Below are 18,533 nucleotides of genomic sequence, written 5' to 3'. Positions count from 1 at the left end.
CATGGACCACCACACCCACTGAGAGCAGCGACACGGACCAGCAGCTTCTGCGAAAGCAGCGATATAAACCAGCAGCCCCTCCGAGAGCAGCAACACAAACCAGCAGACCCTCCAAGAGCAGCGACATGGACTAGGAGCTCCTGTGAGAGTAGCGACACGAACCAGCAGACACTCCGAGAGCAGCGACACGAACCAGCAGACCCTCCGAGAGCAGCAACAGGAAACAGCAGACCCTCCGAGAGCAGCGACACGGACCAACAGACACTCCGAGAGCAGCGACACGAACCAGCAGACCCTCCGAGAGCAGCAACAGGAAACAGCAGACCCTCCGAGAGCAGCGACACGGACCAACAGACACTCCGAGAGCAGTGACACGAACTAGCAGCTCCTGCAAGAGCAGCAACACAAGCCAGCAGACACTCCAAGAGCAGCAACACGGACCAGCAGACCCTCCGAGAACAGCAACAGTAACCAGCAGACCCTCCGAGAGCAGTGAGATGAACCAGCAGACCCTCCGAGAGCAGCGACAGGAATCACCAGACCCTCCGAGAGCAGCAACAGGAAACAGCAGACCCTACGAGAGCAGCAAGATTAACCAGCAGACCATCCAAGAGCAGCGACACAGACCAGCAGACCTTGCAAGAACAGCGACACGGACAGGTAGACCCTCTTAGAGCAGCGACATGGACCAGCAGCCCCTCTGAGAGCAGCAACAGGAACCAGCAGCCCATCGGAGAACAGCGACAGGGACAGCAGACCTTCCGAGAACAGCCACAGGAACTAGCAGACCCTCCGAGAGCAGCGACACAGAGCAGCAGCCCCTCCAAGAGCAGCGACAGGGATCAGCGGACGCTCTGAGAGCAGCGACATGAACCAGCAGCTCCTGCGATATCAGTGACAGGAACCAGCAGACCATCCAAGAGCAGCAACATGGACCAGCACACCCTCTGAGAGCAGCGACACGGACCAGCAGCTTCTGCGAAAGCAGCGATATAAACCAGCAGCCCCTCCGAGAGCAGCAACACAAACCAGCAGACCCTCCAAGAGCAGTGACAGGGACCAGGAGCTCCTGTGAGAGTAGAGACACGAACGAGCAGACCCTCTGAGAGCAGCGACATGGACCAGCAGACACTCCGAGAGCAGCGACACGGACCAGCAGCCCCTCCGAGAGCAGCAACACAAATCAGCAGACCCTCCAAGAGCAGCGACATGGACTAGGAGCTCCTGTGAGAGTAGAGACACGAACCAGCAGACACTCCGAGAGCAGCGACACGAACTAGCAGCTCCTGCAAGAGCAGCGACACAAGCCAGCAGACACTCCAAGAGCAGCAACACGGACCAGCAGACCCTCTGAGAGCAGCAACACGGACCAGCAGACCCTCCAAGAGCAGCGACATGGACCAGCAGCCCCTGTGAGAACAGCGACACAAACCAGCAGACCCTCCGATAACAGCGACACAGACCAGGAGACCATACAAGAGCAGCGACATGGACCAGCAGACCCTCTGAGAGCAGCGACACGGACCAGCAGCTTCTGCGATGGCAGCGATATAAACCAGCAGCCCCTCCGAGAGCAGCAACACAAACCAGCAGGCCCTCCAAGAGCAGCGACATGGACTAGGAGCTGCTGTGAGAGTAGAGACACGAACCAGCAGACACTCCGAGAGCAGTGACACGAACCAGCAGCTCCTGCAAGAGCAGCGACACAAGCCAGCAGACACTCCGAGAGTAGCAACACGGACCAGCAGACCCTCCAAGAGCAGCGACATGGACCAGCAGCCCCTCCGAGAGCAGCAACAGTAACCAGCAGACCCTCCGAGAGCAGCGACATGAACCAGCAGACCCTCCGAGAGCAGCAACAGGGATCACCAGACCCTCCGAGAGCAGCAACAGGAACCAGCAGACCCTACGAGAGCAGCAACATTAACCAGCAGACCATCCTAGAGCAGCGACACAGACCAGCAGAACTTGCAAGAACAGCGACACGGACCGGTAGACCCTCCGACAGCAGCGACAGGGACCAGCAGCCCCTCCGAGAGCAGCAACAGGAACCAGCAGCCCCTCCGAGAGCAGCGACAGGGACCAGCAGCTCCTTCAAGATCAGCGACAGGGACCAGCAGACCCTCCGAGAGCAGCGACACGGACCAGCAGCTCCTGCAAGAGCAGCGACACAGACCAGCAGCTCCTGCGAGAGCAGCAACACAAAACAGCAGCTCCTGCGAGTGTAGCGACATGAACCAGCAGACCCTCCGAGAGCAGCGACATGGACCAGCAGCACCTGCAAGAGCAGCGCCATGAACCAGCAGACACTTCGAGAGCAGCGACGCAAACCAGCAGACCCTCCGAGAGCAGCGACACGAACCAGCAGCTCCTGCAAGAGCAGCGACACAAGCCAGCAGACACTCCGAGAGCAGCAACACGGACCAGCAGACCCTCCAAGAGCAGCGACATGGACCAGCAGACCCTCTAAGAGCAGCGACATGGACCAGCAGCCCCTCAAAGAGCAGCAACAGTAACCAGCAGACCCTCCGAGACCAGCGACAGGGATCACCAGACGCTCCGAGAGCAGCAACAGGAACCAGCAGACCCTACGAGAGCAGCAACATTAACCAGCAGCCCCTCCGAGAGCAGCGACACAGACCAGCAGACCTTGCAAGAACAGCGACACGGACCGGTAGACCCTCCGAGAGCAGCGACATGGACCAGCAGCCCCTCCGAGAGCAGCAACAGGAACCAGTGCCCCTCCGAGAACAGCGACAGGGACAGCAGAACTTTTGAGAGCAGCAACAGGGACCAGCAGCTCCTGCAAGAGCAGCGACACAAGCCAGCAGACACTCCGAGAGCAGCAACATGGACCAGCAGACCCTCCAAGAGCAGCGACATGGACCAGCAGACCCTCTAAGAGCAGCGACACGGACCAGCAGCCCCTCCAAGAGCAGCAACAGTAACCAGCAGACCCTCCGAGACCAGCGACATGAACCAGCAGACCCTCCGAGAGCAGCGACAGGGACCACCAGACCCTACGAGAGCAGCAACATTAACCAGCAGACCATCCTAGAGCAGCGACACAGACCAGCAGAACTTGCAAGAACAGCGACACGGACCGGTAGACCCTCCGAGAGCAGCGACATGGACCAGCAGCCCCTCCGAGAGCAGTGACACGAACCAGCAGCTCCTGCAAGAGCAGCGACACAAGCCAGCAGACACTCCGAGAGCAGCAACACGGACCAACAGACCCTCCAAGAGCAGCGACATGGACCAGCAGACTCTCTAAGAGCAGCGACACGGACCAGCAGCCCCTCCGAGAGCAGCGTCACGGACCAGCAGCTCCTGCGAGAGTAGCGACATGGACCAGCAGACCCTCCAAGAGCAGCGCCATGAACCAGCAGACACTTCGAGAGCAGCGACGCAAACCAGCAGACCCTCCGAGATCAATGATACAAACCAGCAGACCCTCTGAGAGCAGTGACAGGGACCAGCAGACATTCCGAGAGCAGCGACACAAACCAGCAGCCACTGCGAGATCAGTGACAGGAACCAGCAGACCCTCTGAGAGCAGCGACACAGACCAGCAGACCTTGCAAGAGCAGCAACACGGACCAGCAGGCCCTCTGAGAGCAGCGACACAGACCAGCAGACCCTCTGAGAGCAGCGACATGGACCAGAGGACACTCCGAGAGCAGCGACAGGGACCAGCAGACCCTCCGAGAGCAGCGACACGGACTAGCAGCCCCTCCGAGAGCAGCAACAGGGACCAGTAGACCCTCCGGTGAGCAGCATCACAAACCAGCCGCCCCTCCGAGAACAGCAACATGGACCAGGAGACACTCCGAGAGCAGCGACACGGACCAGCAGCCCCTCCGAGAGCAGCAACACAAATCAGCAGACCCTCCAAGAGCAGCGACATGGACTAGGAGCTCCTGTGAGAGTAGAGACACGAACCAGCAGACACTCCGAGAGCAGCGACACGAACCAGCAGACACTCCGAGAGCAGCGACATGGACCAGCAGACCCTCTCAGAGCAGCAACACAACCCAGCAGACACTCCAAGAGCAGCAACACGGACCAGCAGACCCTCCAAGAGCAGCGACATGGACCAGCAGACCCTCTCAGAGCAGCAACACGGACCAGCAGACCCTCCGAGAGCAGCAACAGTAACCAGCAGACCCTCCGAGAGCAGTGAGATGAACCAGCAGACCCTCCGAGAGCAGCGACAGGAATCACCAGACCCTCCGAGAGCAGCAACAGGAAACAGCAGACCCTACGAGAGCAGCAAGATTAACCAGCAGACCATCCAAGAGCAGCGACACAGACCAGCAGACCTTGCAAGAACAGCGACACGGACAGGTAGACCCTCTTAGAGCAGCGACATGGACCAGCAGCCCCTCCGAGAGCAGCAACAGGAACCAGCAGCCCATCGGAGAACAGCGACAGGGACAGCAGACCTTCCGAGAACAGCCACAGGAACTAGCAGACCCTCCGAGAGCAGCGACACAGAGCAGCAGCCCCTCCAAGAGCAGCGACAGGGATCAGCGGACGCTCTGAGAGCAGCGACATGAACCAGCAGCTCCTGCGATATCAGTGACAGGAACCAGCAGACCATCCAAGAGCAGCAACATGGACCAGCACACCCTCTGAGAGCAGCGACACGGACCAGCAGCTTCTGCGAAAGCAGCGATATAAACCAGCAGCCCCTCCGAGAGCAGCAACACAAACCAGCAGACCCTCCAAGAGCAGTGACACGGACCAGGAGCTCCTGTGAGAGTAGAGACACGAACGAGCAGACCCTCTGAGAGCAGCGACATGGACCAGCAGATACTCCGAGAGCAGCGACACGGACCAGCAGCCCCTCCAAGAGCAGCAACACAAATCAGCAGACCCTCCAAGAGCAGCGACATGGACTAGGAGCTCCTGTGAGAGTAGAGACACGAACCAGCAGCGAGAGCAGCGACACGGACCAGCAGCCCCTCCGAGAGCAGCAACACAAATCAGCAGACCCTCCAAGAGCAGCGACATGGACCAGCAGCCCCTGTGAGAACAGCGACACAAACCAGCAGACCCTCCGATAACAGCGACACAGACCAGGAGACCATACAAGAGCAGCGACATGGACCAGCAGACCCTCTGAGAGCAGCGACACGGACCAGCAGCTTCTGCGATAGCAGCGATATAAACCAGCAGCCCCTCCGAGAGCAGCAACACAAACCAGCAGGCCCTCCAAGAGCAGCGACATGGACTAGGAGCTGCTGTGAGAGTAGAGACATGAACCAGCAGACACTCCGAGAGCAGTGACACGAACCAGCAGCTCCTGCAAGAGCAGCGACACAAGCCAGCAGACACTCCGAGAGTAGCAACACGGACCAGCAGACCCTCCAAGAGCAGCGACATGGACCAGCAGCCCCTCCAAGAGCAGCAACAGTAACCAGCAGACCCTCCGAGAGCAGCGACATGAACCAGCAGACCCTCCGAGAGCAGCAACAGGGATCACCAGACCCTCCGAGAGCAGCAACAGGAACCAGCAGACCCTACGAGAGCAGCAACATTAACCAGCAAACCCTCCGAGAGCAGCGACACAGACCAGCAGAACTTGCAAGAGCAGCGACACGGACCGGTAGACCCTCCGAGAGCAGCGACAGGGACCAGCAGCCCCTCTGAGAGCAGCAACAGGAACCAGTGCCCCTCCGAGAACAGCGACAGGGACAGCAGAACTTTCGAGAGCAGCGACAGGGACCAGCAGCTCCTTCAAGAGCAGCGACAGGGACCAGCAGACCCTCCGAGAGCAGCGACACGGACCAGCAGCTCCTGCAAGAGCAGCGACACGGACCAGCAGCTCCTGCGAGAGCAGCAACACAAAACAGTAGACCCTCCGAGAGCTGCGACAGGAACCAGCAGACCCTCCGAGAGCAGCGACATGGACCAGGAGACCCTCCAAGAGCAGCGCCATGAACCAGCAGACACTTCGAGAGCAGTGACGCAAACCAGCAGACCCTCCGAGAGCAGCAACAGTAACCAGCAGACCCTCCGAGAGCAGCAACAGTAACCAGCAGACCCTCCGAGAGCAGCAACATGAACCAGCAGACCCTACGAGAGCAGCAACATTAACCAGCAGACCATCCTAGAGCAGCGACACAGTCCAGCAGAACTTGCAAAAACAGCGACACGGACCGGTAGACCCTCCGACAGCAGCGACAGGGACCAGCAGCCCCTCCGAGAGCAGCAACAGGAACCAGCAGCCCCTCCGAGAACAGCGACAGGGACAGCAGAACTTTCAAGAGCAGCGACACGGACCAGCAGCTCCTGCAAGAGCAGCAACACAAAACAGCAGCTCCTGCGAGAGAAGCGACATGAACCAGCAGACACTCCGAGAGCAGTGACACGAACCAGCAGCTCCTGCAAGAGCAGCGACAGAAGCCAGCAGACACTCCGAGAGCAGCAACACGGACCAGCAGACCCTCCAAGAGCAGCGACATGGACCAGCAGACCCTCTAAGAGCAGCGACATGGACCAGCAGACCCTCTAAGAGCAGCGACATGGACCAGCAGCCCCTCAAAGAGCAGCAACAGTAACCAGCAGACCCTCCGAGACCAGCGACAGGGATCACCAGACGCTCCGAGAGCAGCAACAGGAACCAGCAGACCCTACGAGAGCAGCAACATTAACCAGCAGCCCCTCCGAGAGCAGCGACACAGACCAGCAGACCTTGCAAGAACAGCGACACGGACCGGTAGACCCTCCGAGAGCAGCGACATGGACCAGCAGCCCCTCCGAGAGCAGCAACAGGAACCAGTGCCCCTCCGAGAACAGCGACAGGGACAGCAGAACTTTTGAGAGCAGCAACAGGGACCAGCAGCTCCTGCAAGAGCAGCGACACAAGCCAGCAGACACTCCGAGAGCAGCAACATGGACCAGCAGACCCTCCAAGAGCAGCGACATGGACCAGCAGACCCTCTAAGAGCAGCGACACGGACCAGCAGCCCCTCCAAGAGCAGCAACAGTAACCAGCAGACCCTCCGAGACCAGCGACATGAACCAGCAGACCCTCCGAGAGCAGCGACAGGGATCACCAGACCCTACGAGAGCAGCAACATTAACCAGCAGACCATCCTAGAGCAGCGACACAGACCAGCAGAACTTGCAAGAACAGCGACACGGACCGGTAGACCCTCCGAGAGCAGCGACATGGACCAGCAGCCCCTCCGAGAGCAGTGACACGAACCAGCAGCTCCTGCAAGAGCAGCGACACAAGCCAGCAGACACTCCGAGAGCAGCAACACGGACCAACAGACCCTCCAAGAGCAGCGACATGGACCAGCAGACCCTCTAAGAGCAGCGACACGGACCAGCAGCCCCTCCGAGAGCAGCATCACGGACCAGCAGCTCCTGCGAGAGTAGCGACATGGACCAGCAGACCCTCCAAGAGCAGCGCCATGAACCAGCAAACACTTCGAGAGCAGCGACGCAAACCAGCAGACCCTCCGAGATCAATGATACAAACCAGCAGACCCTCTGAGAGCAGTGACAGGGACCAGCAGACATTCCGAGAGCAGCGACACAAACCAGCAGCCACTGCCAGATCAGTGACAGGAACCAGCAGACCCTCTGAGAGCAGCGACACAGACCAGCAGACCTTGCAAGAGCAGCAACACGGACCAGCAGGCCCTCTGAGAGCAGCGACACAGACCAGCAGACCCTCTGAGAGCAGCGACATGGACCAGAGGACACTCCGAGAGCAGCGACAGGGACCAGCAGACCCTCCGAGAGCAGCGACACGGACTAGCAGCCCCTCCGAGAGCAGCAACAGGGACCAGTAGACCCTCCGGTGAGCAGCATCACAAACCAGCCGCCCCTCCGAGAACAGCAACATGAACCAGCAGACCCTCCGAGAGCAGCGACACGGACCAGCAGACCCTCCGAGAGCAGCGACATGAACCAATAGACCCTCCGAGAGCAGCGACACGGACCAGCAGCCCCTGCGAGAGCAGCGACACGGACCAGCAGACCCTCCGTGATCAGCGACACAGACCAGCAGCCCCTCCAAGAGCAGCGACAGGGACCAGCGGATGCTCTGAGAGCAGCGACATGAACCAGCAGCTCCTGCGATATCAGTGACAGGAACCAGCAGACCCTCCGAGAGCAGCGACACGAACCAGCAGACACTCCGAGAGCAGCGACACAGACCAGCAGACCCTGTGAGAGCAGCGACAGGGACCATCAGACCCTCCGAGAGCAGCGACACAGACCAGCAGACTTTGCAAGAGCAGCAACAGGAACCAGCAGCCCCTCCGAGAGCAGCGACAGGGACCAGCAGACCCACCGGTGAGCAGCGTCACAAACCAGCAGCCCCTCCAAGAACAGCAACATGAACCAGCAGACCCTCTGAGAGCAGCGACATGAACCAGCAGACACTCCGAGAGCAGCGACACGGACCAGCAGACACTCCGAGAGCAGCGACACAGACCAGCAGCCCCTGCGAGAGCAGCGACATGGACCAGCAGACCCTCCATGATCAGTGACACAAACCAGCAGACCCTCCGAAAGCAGCGACACGAAACAGCATCCCCTCCGAGAACAGCAACAGGAACTAGCAGACCCTCCGAGAGCAGCGACAGGGACCAGCAGGCCCTCCGAGAGCAGCGACACGAACCAGCAGACCCTCCGAGAGCAGGGACACGGACCAGCAGACCCTCCAAGAGCAGCAACACGAACCAGCAGACCCTCCGAGAGCAGCGACACAGACCAGCAGACCTTGCAAGAGAAGCGACACAGACCAGCAGACTCTCCGAGAGCAGCAACAGGAACCAGCGGCCCCTCTGAGAGCAGCGACACGAACCAGCAGACACTCCGAGAGTAGCGACACGGACCAGCAAACACTCCGAGAGCAGCAACACAGACCAGCAGTCCCTCTGAGAGCAGCGACATGGACTAGCAGCCCCTCCGAGAGCAGCAACAGGAACCAGCATCCCCTCCGAGAGCAGCGACAGGGACCAGCAGACCCTCCGGTGAGCAGCGTCACAAACCAGCAGCCCCTCCGAGAACATCAACATGAACCAGCAGACCCTCTGAGAGCAGCGACATGAACCAGCAGACCCTCCGAGAGCAGCGACACGGACCAGCAGCCCCTCCGAGAGAAGCGACACAGACCAGCAGACTCTCCGAGAGCAGCAACAGGAACCAGAGGCCCCTCCGAGAGCAGCGACACGAACCAGCAGACCCTCTGAGAGCAGCGACACGAATCAGCAGACACTCCGAGAGCAGCGACACGGACCAGCAAACACTCCGAGAGCAGCGACACAAACCAGCAGCCCCTGCGAGAGCAGCAACACGGACCAGCAGACCCTCTGAGAGCAGCAACATGAACCAGCAGACCCTCCGAGAGCAGCGACACGGACCAGCAGCCCCTCCGAGAGCAGCAACATGAACCAGCAGACCCTCCAAGAGCAGCGACACAAACCAGCAGACCCTCCGAGAGCAGCGACACGGACCAGCAGACCCTCCGAGAGCAGCGACACGGACCAGCAGCCCCTCCGAGAGCAGCGACAGGGACCAGCAGACACTCCGAGAGCAGCGACACGGACCAGCAGACACTCCGAGAGCAGCGACACAAACCAGCAGCCCCTGGGAGATCAGCAACAGGGTCCAGCAGACCTTGCATTAGCAGCGACACATACCAGCAGCCCCTCTGAGAGCAGCGACACGAACCAGCAGACCCTGCGTGAGCAGCGACACAAACCAACAGCCCCTCCGAGAGCAGCAACACAAACCAGCAGACCCTCCGAGAGCAGCGACACGGACCAGCAGCCCTGGTGAGAGCAGCGACACAAACCGGCAGCCCCTCTGAGAGCAGCGACAGGAACCAGCAGACCCTCCGAGAGCAGCGACAGGGACCAGCAGCCCCTCTGAGAACAGCTATGGCATTGATAACCAATGAAACCTTGTAATCAGGCACAGTCATGTTCAATTAGTCATTAAACTTTTGTCTTCCGTGTGTGTATCCAGTAGTAGCAATTATTTCTGGCTGATGTGATCTTATTGCTTTGACACATGTAACAAATAGCTTATCCATAGCTGTCCAGAAGTCAATATTTGCAGAAAGATGCAGGCTGCAATAGACAGCCGGTGTTTTCATTGCATCAATGAGGCACAGAGACATAGAAACAAACAGTGCCTGAACATTTCTGCAAGATGATCTGCGATGTATTCTGTTTTTAAAGGGTTTATCCATAAGGACAGAAGTAAGTCCTAGTGCCCCCAAAGAGCGAGATCAATCTCTTGCCAAGTAAGAGGAGATTCAGGTACAGCCTGCTGCAGAGGGAGGAGCACACTGAGTCATTGTGACCATTCCTGCAGAGCATCAGCCCATCTATCAGCACCGTGACAGATTAGGCTACAGGGATGCAATTCATGAGGGGATGAAACATCAACTGGTGGGATGCAGACAGGCTGGGAAGGAAAGGTGACTACTACATCAGCTCCATTGAGGGTGAGTCCAGTCAGTAGCAGTAACTTGATAGGCACTGGAAAGTGCCATGATAGGGAAGCATTCAGACAACTCCTGGATAGGAACTCTTAGACTTTGAATCATTTTACTATTTTCTAAACACAGAGCAAACTCGGAAATCAGTGGGGCAAAGGGACTTAGGAGTCCTAGTACAGGATTTCCTAAAAATTAACTTGCAGCTTGAATCAGCAGTAAGGAAGACAAATGAAATGTTTGAATCCATTTCCAGAGGACTAGAATATAAAATTAAGGAAGTAATGCTAAGCCTTATAAGGCATTGGTCAGACCACACTTGGAGAATTTTGAGCAATTTTGGGCCCCTTATATAAGTAAATACGTGCTGGCATTGGGAGGAGTCCAGAGGAGGCTCATGAGAATAATCCTGGGAGTGAATGGGCTGATTGGCTCTGGGCCTTTATTCACTGGAGTTTAGAAGAATGAGAAAACTATTGATTATCAGAAGGCCCAGATAAAGTGGACAGGAAAACAGGTTTCCATTAGTGGGAGAATCTAGGACCAGAGGGCACAGCCTCAGAATACAAGGACATCCCTTTAGAAAATAGATGAGAAGGAATTTCTTTAGCCAGAGGGCGGTGAATCTGTGGAACGTGTTGCCATGAGGCCAAGTCATTGTGTGTACGGTATTTAAGGTGGAGGTTGATAGTTTCTTGATCAGTAATGGCTTCAAAGGTTATGGGGAGAAGGCAGAAGAACGGGGTTGAGAGGGAAAATAAATCAACCGAGATAAAATGGTGCAGGACACTTGATGGGCCGAATAATCTGATTCTGTTCCTATGTCTTATGATCTTTTATATATTGTCAAAGAAAAAAGTATCTTCCTCTTTCGAGCCAAGCCCCTTGCTCTCCAGAGTGCTGCTAAACTTGAGCCAGTGGCAAAGTGATTTCCAGGGACAGGCAGGATCTTTACCAAGTCTCTGAAGGTTATCATCATGGAGGTGCAATCTGGAGAACCCCATACCATCATACTGTCTGCCTGGTACAATGAAACCAGGTGGCATTGCAGGAAGTGGAACTTCAGTCATCTCTCTCATTGTCAGGATCCATACAGCATTTAGTGATAGGAAAATAAAAAAACTAACAGAATTCTATATTAAAATGTTATAGTTTCAGTAAACACCTTTTTATCTCACCTGAGTGTGGTTATATATTTCTATTTCAATTAATTTCACTTTTATGTATATGAACATTCATTAGCCAATGCCATGCCCAATCTGCAAGACTGTTAAACGTTAGTATGTTATTGCAATGCTCATTGAATGGAATTTGTAACAAAGAAATGAACAATCTAATCTTAAAGAACCATCCCAGTGATAACATAACACTTAAGCCTCCTCCCACCTTGCTTTATTCATACCATAAGACCATAAAACATAGGAGCAAAATTAGGCCATTCAGCCCATCGAGTCTGCTCCATCATTCCATCATGGCTGATTTACTATCCCTCTCAACCCCATTCTCCTGCCTTCCCCCATAACATCCACCTTATTTGAGTTCTAAATGGATGCCCCTCTATTCTGTGCCCTCTGGTCCTAAACTCCTTTTCTATAAAAACATCCTCACCATGTCTATTCGATTGGTTTCAATGAGATTCCCCTCTCATTCTTCTAAACTCCAGTGAGTACAGGTTTGTAGCCATCAAATGTTCCTCATGTTTTAACCCTTTCATTCCTGGGATCATTCTTGAGAACGTCCTCTGGACCCTCTTCAAAGCCAGTGCATCCTTTCTTAGAGAAGGGAACCAAAACTGTTCACAATTGCAGTCTGACCAATGACTTATATGGCCTCAGTGTTAGCTCTTTGCTTTTATATTCTAGTCCTCTCAAAATGAATGCTAACATTGCATTTGCTTTCCTCACCACAAATCAACCTGCAAGTTAACCTTTAGTGAATTCTGCAAGAAGACTACCAAGTCCCTTTGTACCTCTGATTCCTAAATTAGCACCTTGTTTATAAAATACTTCATGCATTTATTCCTTCTACCGAAGTGCATGATCATATACTTCCTTAAACTGGATTCCCTCTGCCACATCTTTTGCCATTCTCCCAATCTGTCCAAGATTGCAGCCTCCCTGCCTCCTCAACTCTATCTGTCTTTGTATCATCTGCAGATCTGGCCACAAACCCATCATTTCCGTCATCCAAATCACTGATATACAGCATAAAAAGAAGTGATCCCACACTGACCCCTGCACAACACCACTGGTCACTGGCATTCAACCCAGAAAAGGTTCCCTCTAATCCTACTGTTCGCCCATTGCTACTCAGCCAATGTTCTATCCATGCTAGTGAAACCCCCTAATGCTGGGCTTCTCTGGAAAACAGGCTTGTTAGCCCCTTGCTAACAGCTGCTGGATTCTGCAGTGATAAACCCACCTTTCTCCAGCTTCCTACATCTAGGGTGTATACCACTTGGGTCCTGTCAAATTGCCCACTCAGACCCCGGTTTGTGTGAATGCTGTGTGACTTACTGCCCCAGCAAGAAATAACAGATCGTACACTGCACAGCATTAAAAAGAAGAATTTTTAAGAATGTTAAGCAAGCAGTTATTGAATGAAAGAAAGAAAGGAAAAAAATAAAAAGGGCCCATTACTCTTAAACAGTCAAATGCGCACAAGCTGGAGCTCATCTTGAACTTGTCTGCCGCTGGCTCACACCACCTTCCGAACGTCATAGCATAGCAGTAAAGACCTTAACCCAGGCATTTCACTAGCATTTTTCCTGTAATAGCATGGGCTCTTAGCATGTTTAGTAGCCTCATATGTGGGACCCATCAAACAACTCCTGAAAATCCAGGTAAACAACATCTAATGAATCCACTTTTTTTTTATCCTGTCTCTTACTTCCTCAAAGAATTCCAACAGATTTGTCAGGCAAGATTTCTCCTTAAGGAAACCATGATAACCTCAGCCTATTTTATCATGTGCCTCCAAGTACCCCAAAACATTACCCTTAATAATGGACTCCAACATTTTGCCAACCACTTAGGCCAGGCTAACCAGCCTATAATTTCTAGTCTTTTGCTTCACTTCCTTCTTAAAGAGTGCAATGACATTTGCAATTTTCCAGTCCTCATGGATTATTCTAGTTCTAGTGATTCTTGAAAGATCATTACAAATACCTCCACAATCTTTTCAGCTCCCTCTTTCAGAACCTTGGGGTGTAGTCAATCTTATCCAAGTGACTTATCTATACACCTTCAGACATTTCAATTTCCCAAGCACCTTCTCTTTAGTAATAGCAACTGCAGTCATTTCTTCCCCCTGACACTCACAAATTTCTTACATAATGATGTTCTTACACAGTGAAGACTGATGTAAAATACTAATAAAGTTCATCCAATTCTTTGTCCCCCATAAATACCTCTCCAGCCATCTGATAGTCACTCTCGCATCGCTTTTACTCTTTGAAAAAAAACTTTTGGTATCCCCTTTTATATTATTGGTTAGCTTACCTTCATATTTCAGCTTTTTGTTTCCTTATGGTTCTTTTTAATTGCCTTTTTGGTTTTTAAAAGCTCCCTAATCCTCTAACTTCCCACTAATTTTTGATATATAATATGCCCTCTTTTGCTTCTATGCTGTCTTAGACTTCCCTTATCAGCCATGGTTGCCGCATCCTCCCTTTAGAACAGGGGTCCCCAAACTTTTTTGCAGTGCGGACCGGTTTCATGTTGACAATATTCTTGCGGACCGGGGGGGCGCGGGGTGGTTGCCAACGGACAAGAGTAGCAGTCAAATACGTTGCGTTTACCCAGAGAAAGACTACAATGACCATGAAGTCTTGCGCAGGCACCAGTGGGCATGCGTAATTTGTTCATGCGTGCACCTGCCGATTATTTTTCCACAAATCGTTTTTGGAGATTCTGTTCAGAGGGGGGTGTTAATCATGACTGGAATATCGGTGATAAGTGGCTAATACACTCAATTTCATTTCTAAAAGACTTTATCTAACGAATTTAGTATTAAACACACAGCGCATTTTCCTCGCATGAATATAGCGATAAGTCAATTATCAGGGGAGGACCGAGGAGCTTGAAGTAAGTGTTGAACGAACTTCCAGTATAATTGTCAGAAGCAGGTTCGATATTATCATTTAAAGAAAAATTGAATAGGTATATGGACAGGAAAGTAATGGAGAGTTATGGGCTGAGTGCAGGTCGGTGGGACGAGGTGAGAGTAGAGTTCGGCACGGACTAGAAGGGTAGAGATAGCCCGTTTCCATGCTGTAATTGTTATATGGTTATATAAGTCAATAGCATCATAACATTTTAAGTAACGTTTGGATATTAAACACAGCGCATATTTTCCCCGTATGAACTTATAAAATCATTGCAACGCACCAATATCGCTGAATCAGTGGGAGTCCTGGGCTTGATTTCCTGCAACAAGACGGTCCTATCGAGGGGTGATGGGGGACAGCGATACTCGAATGTGGTTCCTTATGTCCTGTCTAATCCGCAATTTAGTTTTTGTTACATTCATCGCAGAGATATGTTGGAAATGGAAGCAACGTTTTCGGTACTTCCGTGGCTATCTCAGGATATTGAGCCTTGACTTTGGTCCAGAATGCCGGCAGAGATGTTATGTCAAACAGACTTTTCAGCCCGTCGTCATTTGCAAGCTCGAGGAGTTGATCTCCTTCCCGCGCTGACATGGACAACGTGTGCGTAATGGCTCAACAGTGGGCGTGACAGGGAATGAGGAAAGGTGCAGCTGACTCATATCGCCTAATCATATCATTTCCTCGCGGCCCGGTAGCGCATGCTCTGCGGCCCGATACCGGTCCGCGGCCCGGTGGTTGGGGACCACTGCTTTAGAATACTCTTTTGGGATGAATCTATCCTGTGACTTCTGAATTGCTCCCAGAAGCTCCAGCCATTGCTGTTCTGCCATCATCCCTGCTAGTGCCCACTTCCATAAAGCTTTGGCCAAATCCTCTCTCATACCACTGTAGTTCCTTTTATTCCACTACAATACGGTTAGATCTGATAGGGAGGGGAATGCTGTTGTAGCCCCCAGAATGTGGAACAGCATTCCCCTCCCTATCAGATCTGTCCCTTCCATTGACTCCTTTAGGTCCAGGCTCAAAACTTCCCTTTATTCACCAGCATTTGAATCTTCCTGATGTGGCTGATTCTTGGCTTGTGCCTATGCTCATGTGTTGTTTATTTTGTGCCTATAAGCTGTGTGCCTTGTTGTTTTTATCTGTGTTTCTTGTATTTGTGATTTTATCTAGCTGTTATGGTTTGTACAGCACTTTGGTCAACATGGGTTGTTTTTAAATGTGCTTTATAAGTAAATTTGACTTGACTTGACTTGGCATCTGACTTTAACTTCTCCCTCTCAGACTGAAGGGTGAATTCTATCATATTATGATCACTGCTTCCTAAGGATTCCTTTACCTTAAACTCCTTAATCAAATCTGGTTCATTCAACAACGCCCAATCCAGAACTACTTTCCCCATAATGCCTTTCCTTCTATTTATTTGTTACTCAGATTATTTTATTGTATTTATTTATTATTTATTTAGAGATGCAGCACAGCCTACCTGAGCCACACCACCCAACAACCTACTGATTTAACACGAGCCTAATCGCAAATGATTATTAATTGCAAATGATCTGACTTCACCACCACTTCAGTCATGCAGTTTTCTTTTGGCATTCACCCTATTACATACATTTGTTTGATCCTTCTAACCTTCTCCCTTCTCTGAAACTTAAAATATGTTTAATTTCCATTTTATCCCAGTCACAGATGTTTCTCCAGAGATATTGTCTGATCTAAGAACTAAGTAATCCATTGAGCATTTTCTGATTTTGTCTTGTTTGCCCTTTGTTTACAGATAAACATTATTTACTTGTTTAAACAAGTGTTTAAAATACAAAAAACTCACTTGACAAATTTCATAAGAATCAAGACTAGACTATATTTGCATGTCTGCAGTCACTTCTGTATTTTTAAAACTTTCATTTTAAGGTTTTAATGAGTTTTACAGACAATACAAACAATGATTCATACTTAAAGTACCTATGTATAAATGTCTCATCACAATATCACCTATTTCTTGATTCCACTGAGATCCAAATGTTTGATGGAAATTGCTTCATGAATCTGAAACAGCATCTTGAATCCTTCTGATCCTTGAGATAAAAACTGCCTGGAGCTCTACCTATTCTGTTGCCATGGTATCTGCATTTAGCAAACTGTGAGGATGAAAAAGAGATAAGCATGAGGTGATATGATATACATGAAATTCATTGATCAGCAAATCTTGGTGAAATTGTTGTAGAATTTTAGTCAATAATATTCTGTTCACAACATGATGCACAGCACCAGCAAAGTTCAAAGTAAAACTTACTATCTGAGTACCTACTTGTTACAACATACAACCCTGAGATTCTTTTTCTTTGCGGGCATATTTAGTAAATCTATAAAATAGTAACTGTAAGCAGGATCTGTAAACTGTAAACAAACTGTGAAAATGCAGCTAATAAATAAATAGCAAAAAATACTGAGCATGAAATAACAAGATAAAAGAGTCTTTAAATGAGTGTAGTTATCCCCTTTTGTTCAAGAGCCTGATGCTTGAGGGGTAGTAACTGTTCTTGAACCTGCTGGTCTGAGTCTGGAGGCTCTTGTACTTTCTACCTGATGGCAACAGTGAAGAAAGAGCATGGCCTGGGTGGTGAGGATCTTTGATGATGGATGCTGCTTTTCACCGGCAATGTTTCATGTAGATGTGCTCAATGGTTAGGATGGTTTACCCATGATGTACTGGGCCAAATCCACTATCTTTTGTAGGATTTTCTGCTCAAAGGCATTGGTGTTCCCATACCAGGCCGTAATTCAGCCAGTCAGTACACTTTCCACCAGACATCTATAGAAGTTTGCCAAGGTTTTTGATGACATACAGAATCTCCGCAGACTCCTGAGGAAGTAAAGGCGCTGTCGTGCTTTCTTCACAATTACATTTATATGATGGGTCCAGGACAGGTCCTCTGAGATAGTGACACCCAGAAATTTAAAGTTCCTGACCCTCTCCACCTCTGATCCTCTGACGACTACTGACTCGTGGACCTCTGATTTCCCTCTCCTGAAGTCTACAATCAGTTCCTTAGGCTTATTGACATTCAGTGAGAGGTTGTTGTTATTACGCCACTCAGCCAAATTTTCAATCTTCCTCCTGTATGCTGATTCACCACCACCTTTTGTTACAGCCCACAACAGCAGGGTCATCAGCAAACTTGCTTACGGTGTTGGAGCTGTACTTAGCCACACAGTCATAGATGTAAAGTGAGTAGAGCAGGGGCCTAAGTACACATTCTTGCGGTGCTCCTGTGCTGATAGAGATCGTGGAGGAGAGGTTTTTGCCAATCCAAATTGACTGGGGCCTACAAGTAAGGAAATCCAGGATCCAATTGCAGAAGGGGTTATTGAGGCCCAGACTTGGAGTTTACTGATTAGCTTTGAGGGGGTGATGTGTTAAATGCTGAGCTGTATTTGATAAGGAGCATCTTTGCTGTCTGGATGTTCCAGGGTTGTGTGAAGAGCCAATGAGATAGTATCTGCTGTAGACCTGTTACTTCGGTAGGTGAATTGGAGCAGATCCAAGTCACCACTCAGACAGGAGCTGATATGCTTCAAAACCGGCCTCTCAAAACACGTCATCACTGTGGATGGAAGTGCCACTGGATGATAGTCATTTAGACAAGTTACCATGCTCTTCTTGGGCACCAGTACGATTGAAACCTGCTGGAAACAGGTGGGTACCACACACTGCCAGGGTGAGAGGTTGAAGATATCCGCGAACACACCAGCCAATTGGTTAGCAGAGATCTTTAGTACTCGACTTGATACTCCGTCTGGACCAGACGGATTCACTTTCTTGAAGGCGGACCACACGTCATCTTCAGATACTGAGACCAAAGGATCATCGGGAGACATGGGATGTGCTATAGTTCCTCCCTATTCTGGTATCAAAGAGAGCATGGAAGGCTCTATGGAAGCGAA

The sequence above is a fragment of the Mobula birostris genome, chromosome 14, assembly GCF_030028105.1.
Source record: "Mobula birostris isolate sMobBir1 chromosome 14, sMobBir1.hap1, whole genome shotgun sequence".
NCBI lineage: Eukaryota > Metazoa > Chordata > Chondrichthyes > Myliobatiformes > Myliobatidae > Mobula > Mobula birostris.
The sequence above is the reverse complement of the archived record's forward strand: the minus strand, read 5'-3'. Positions refer to the sequence as shown.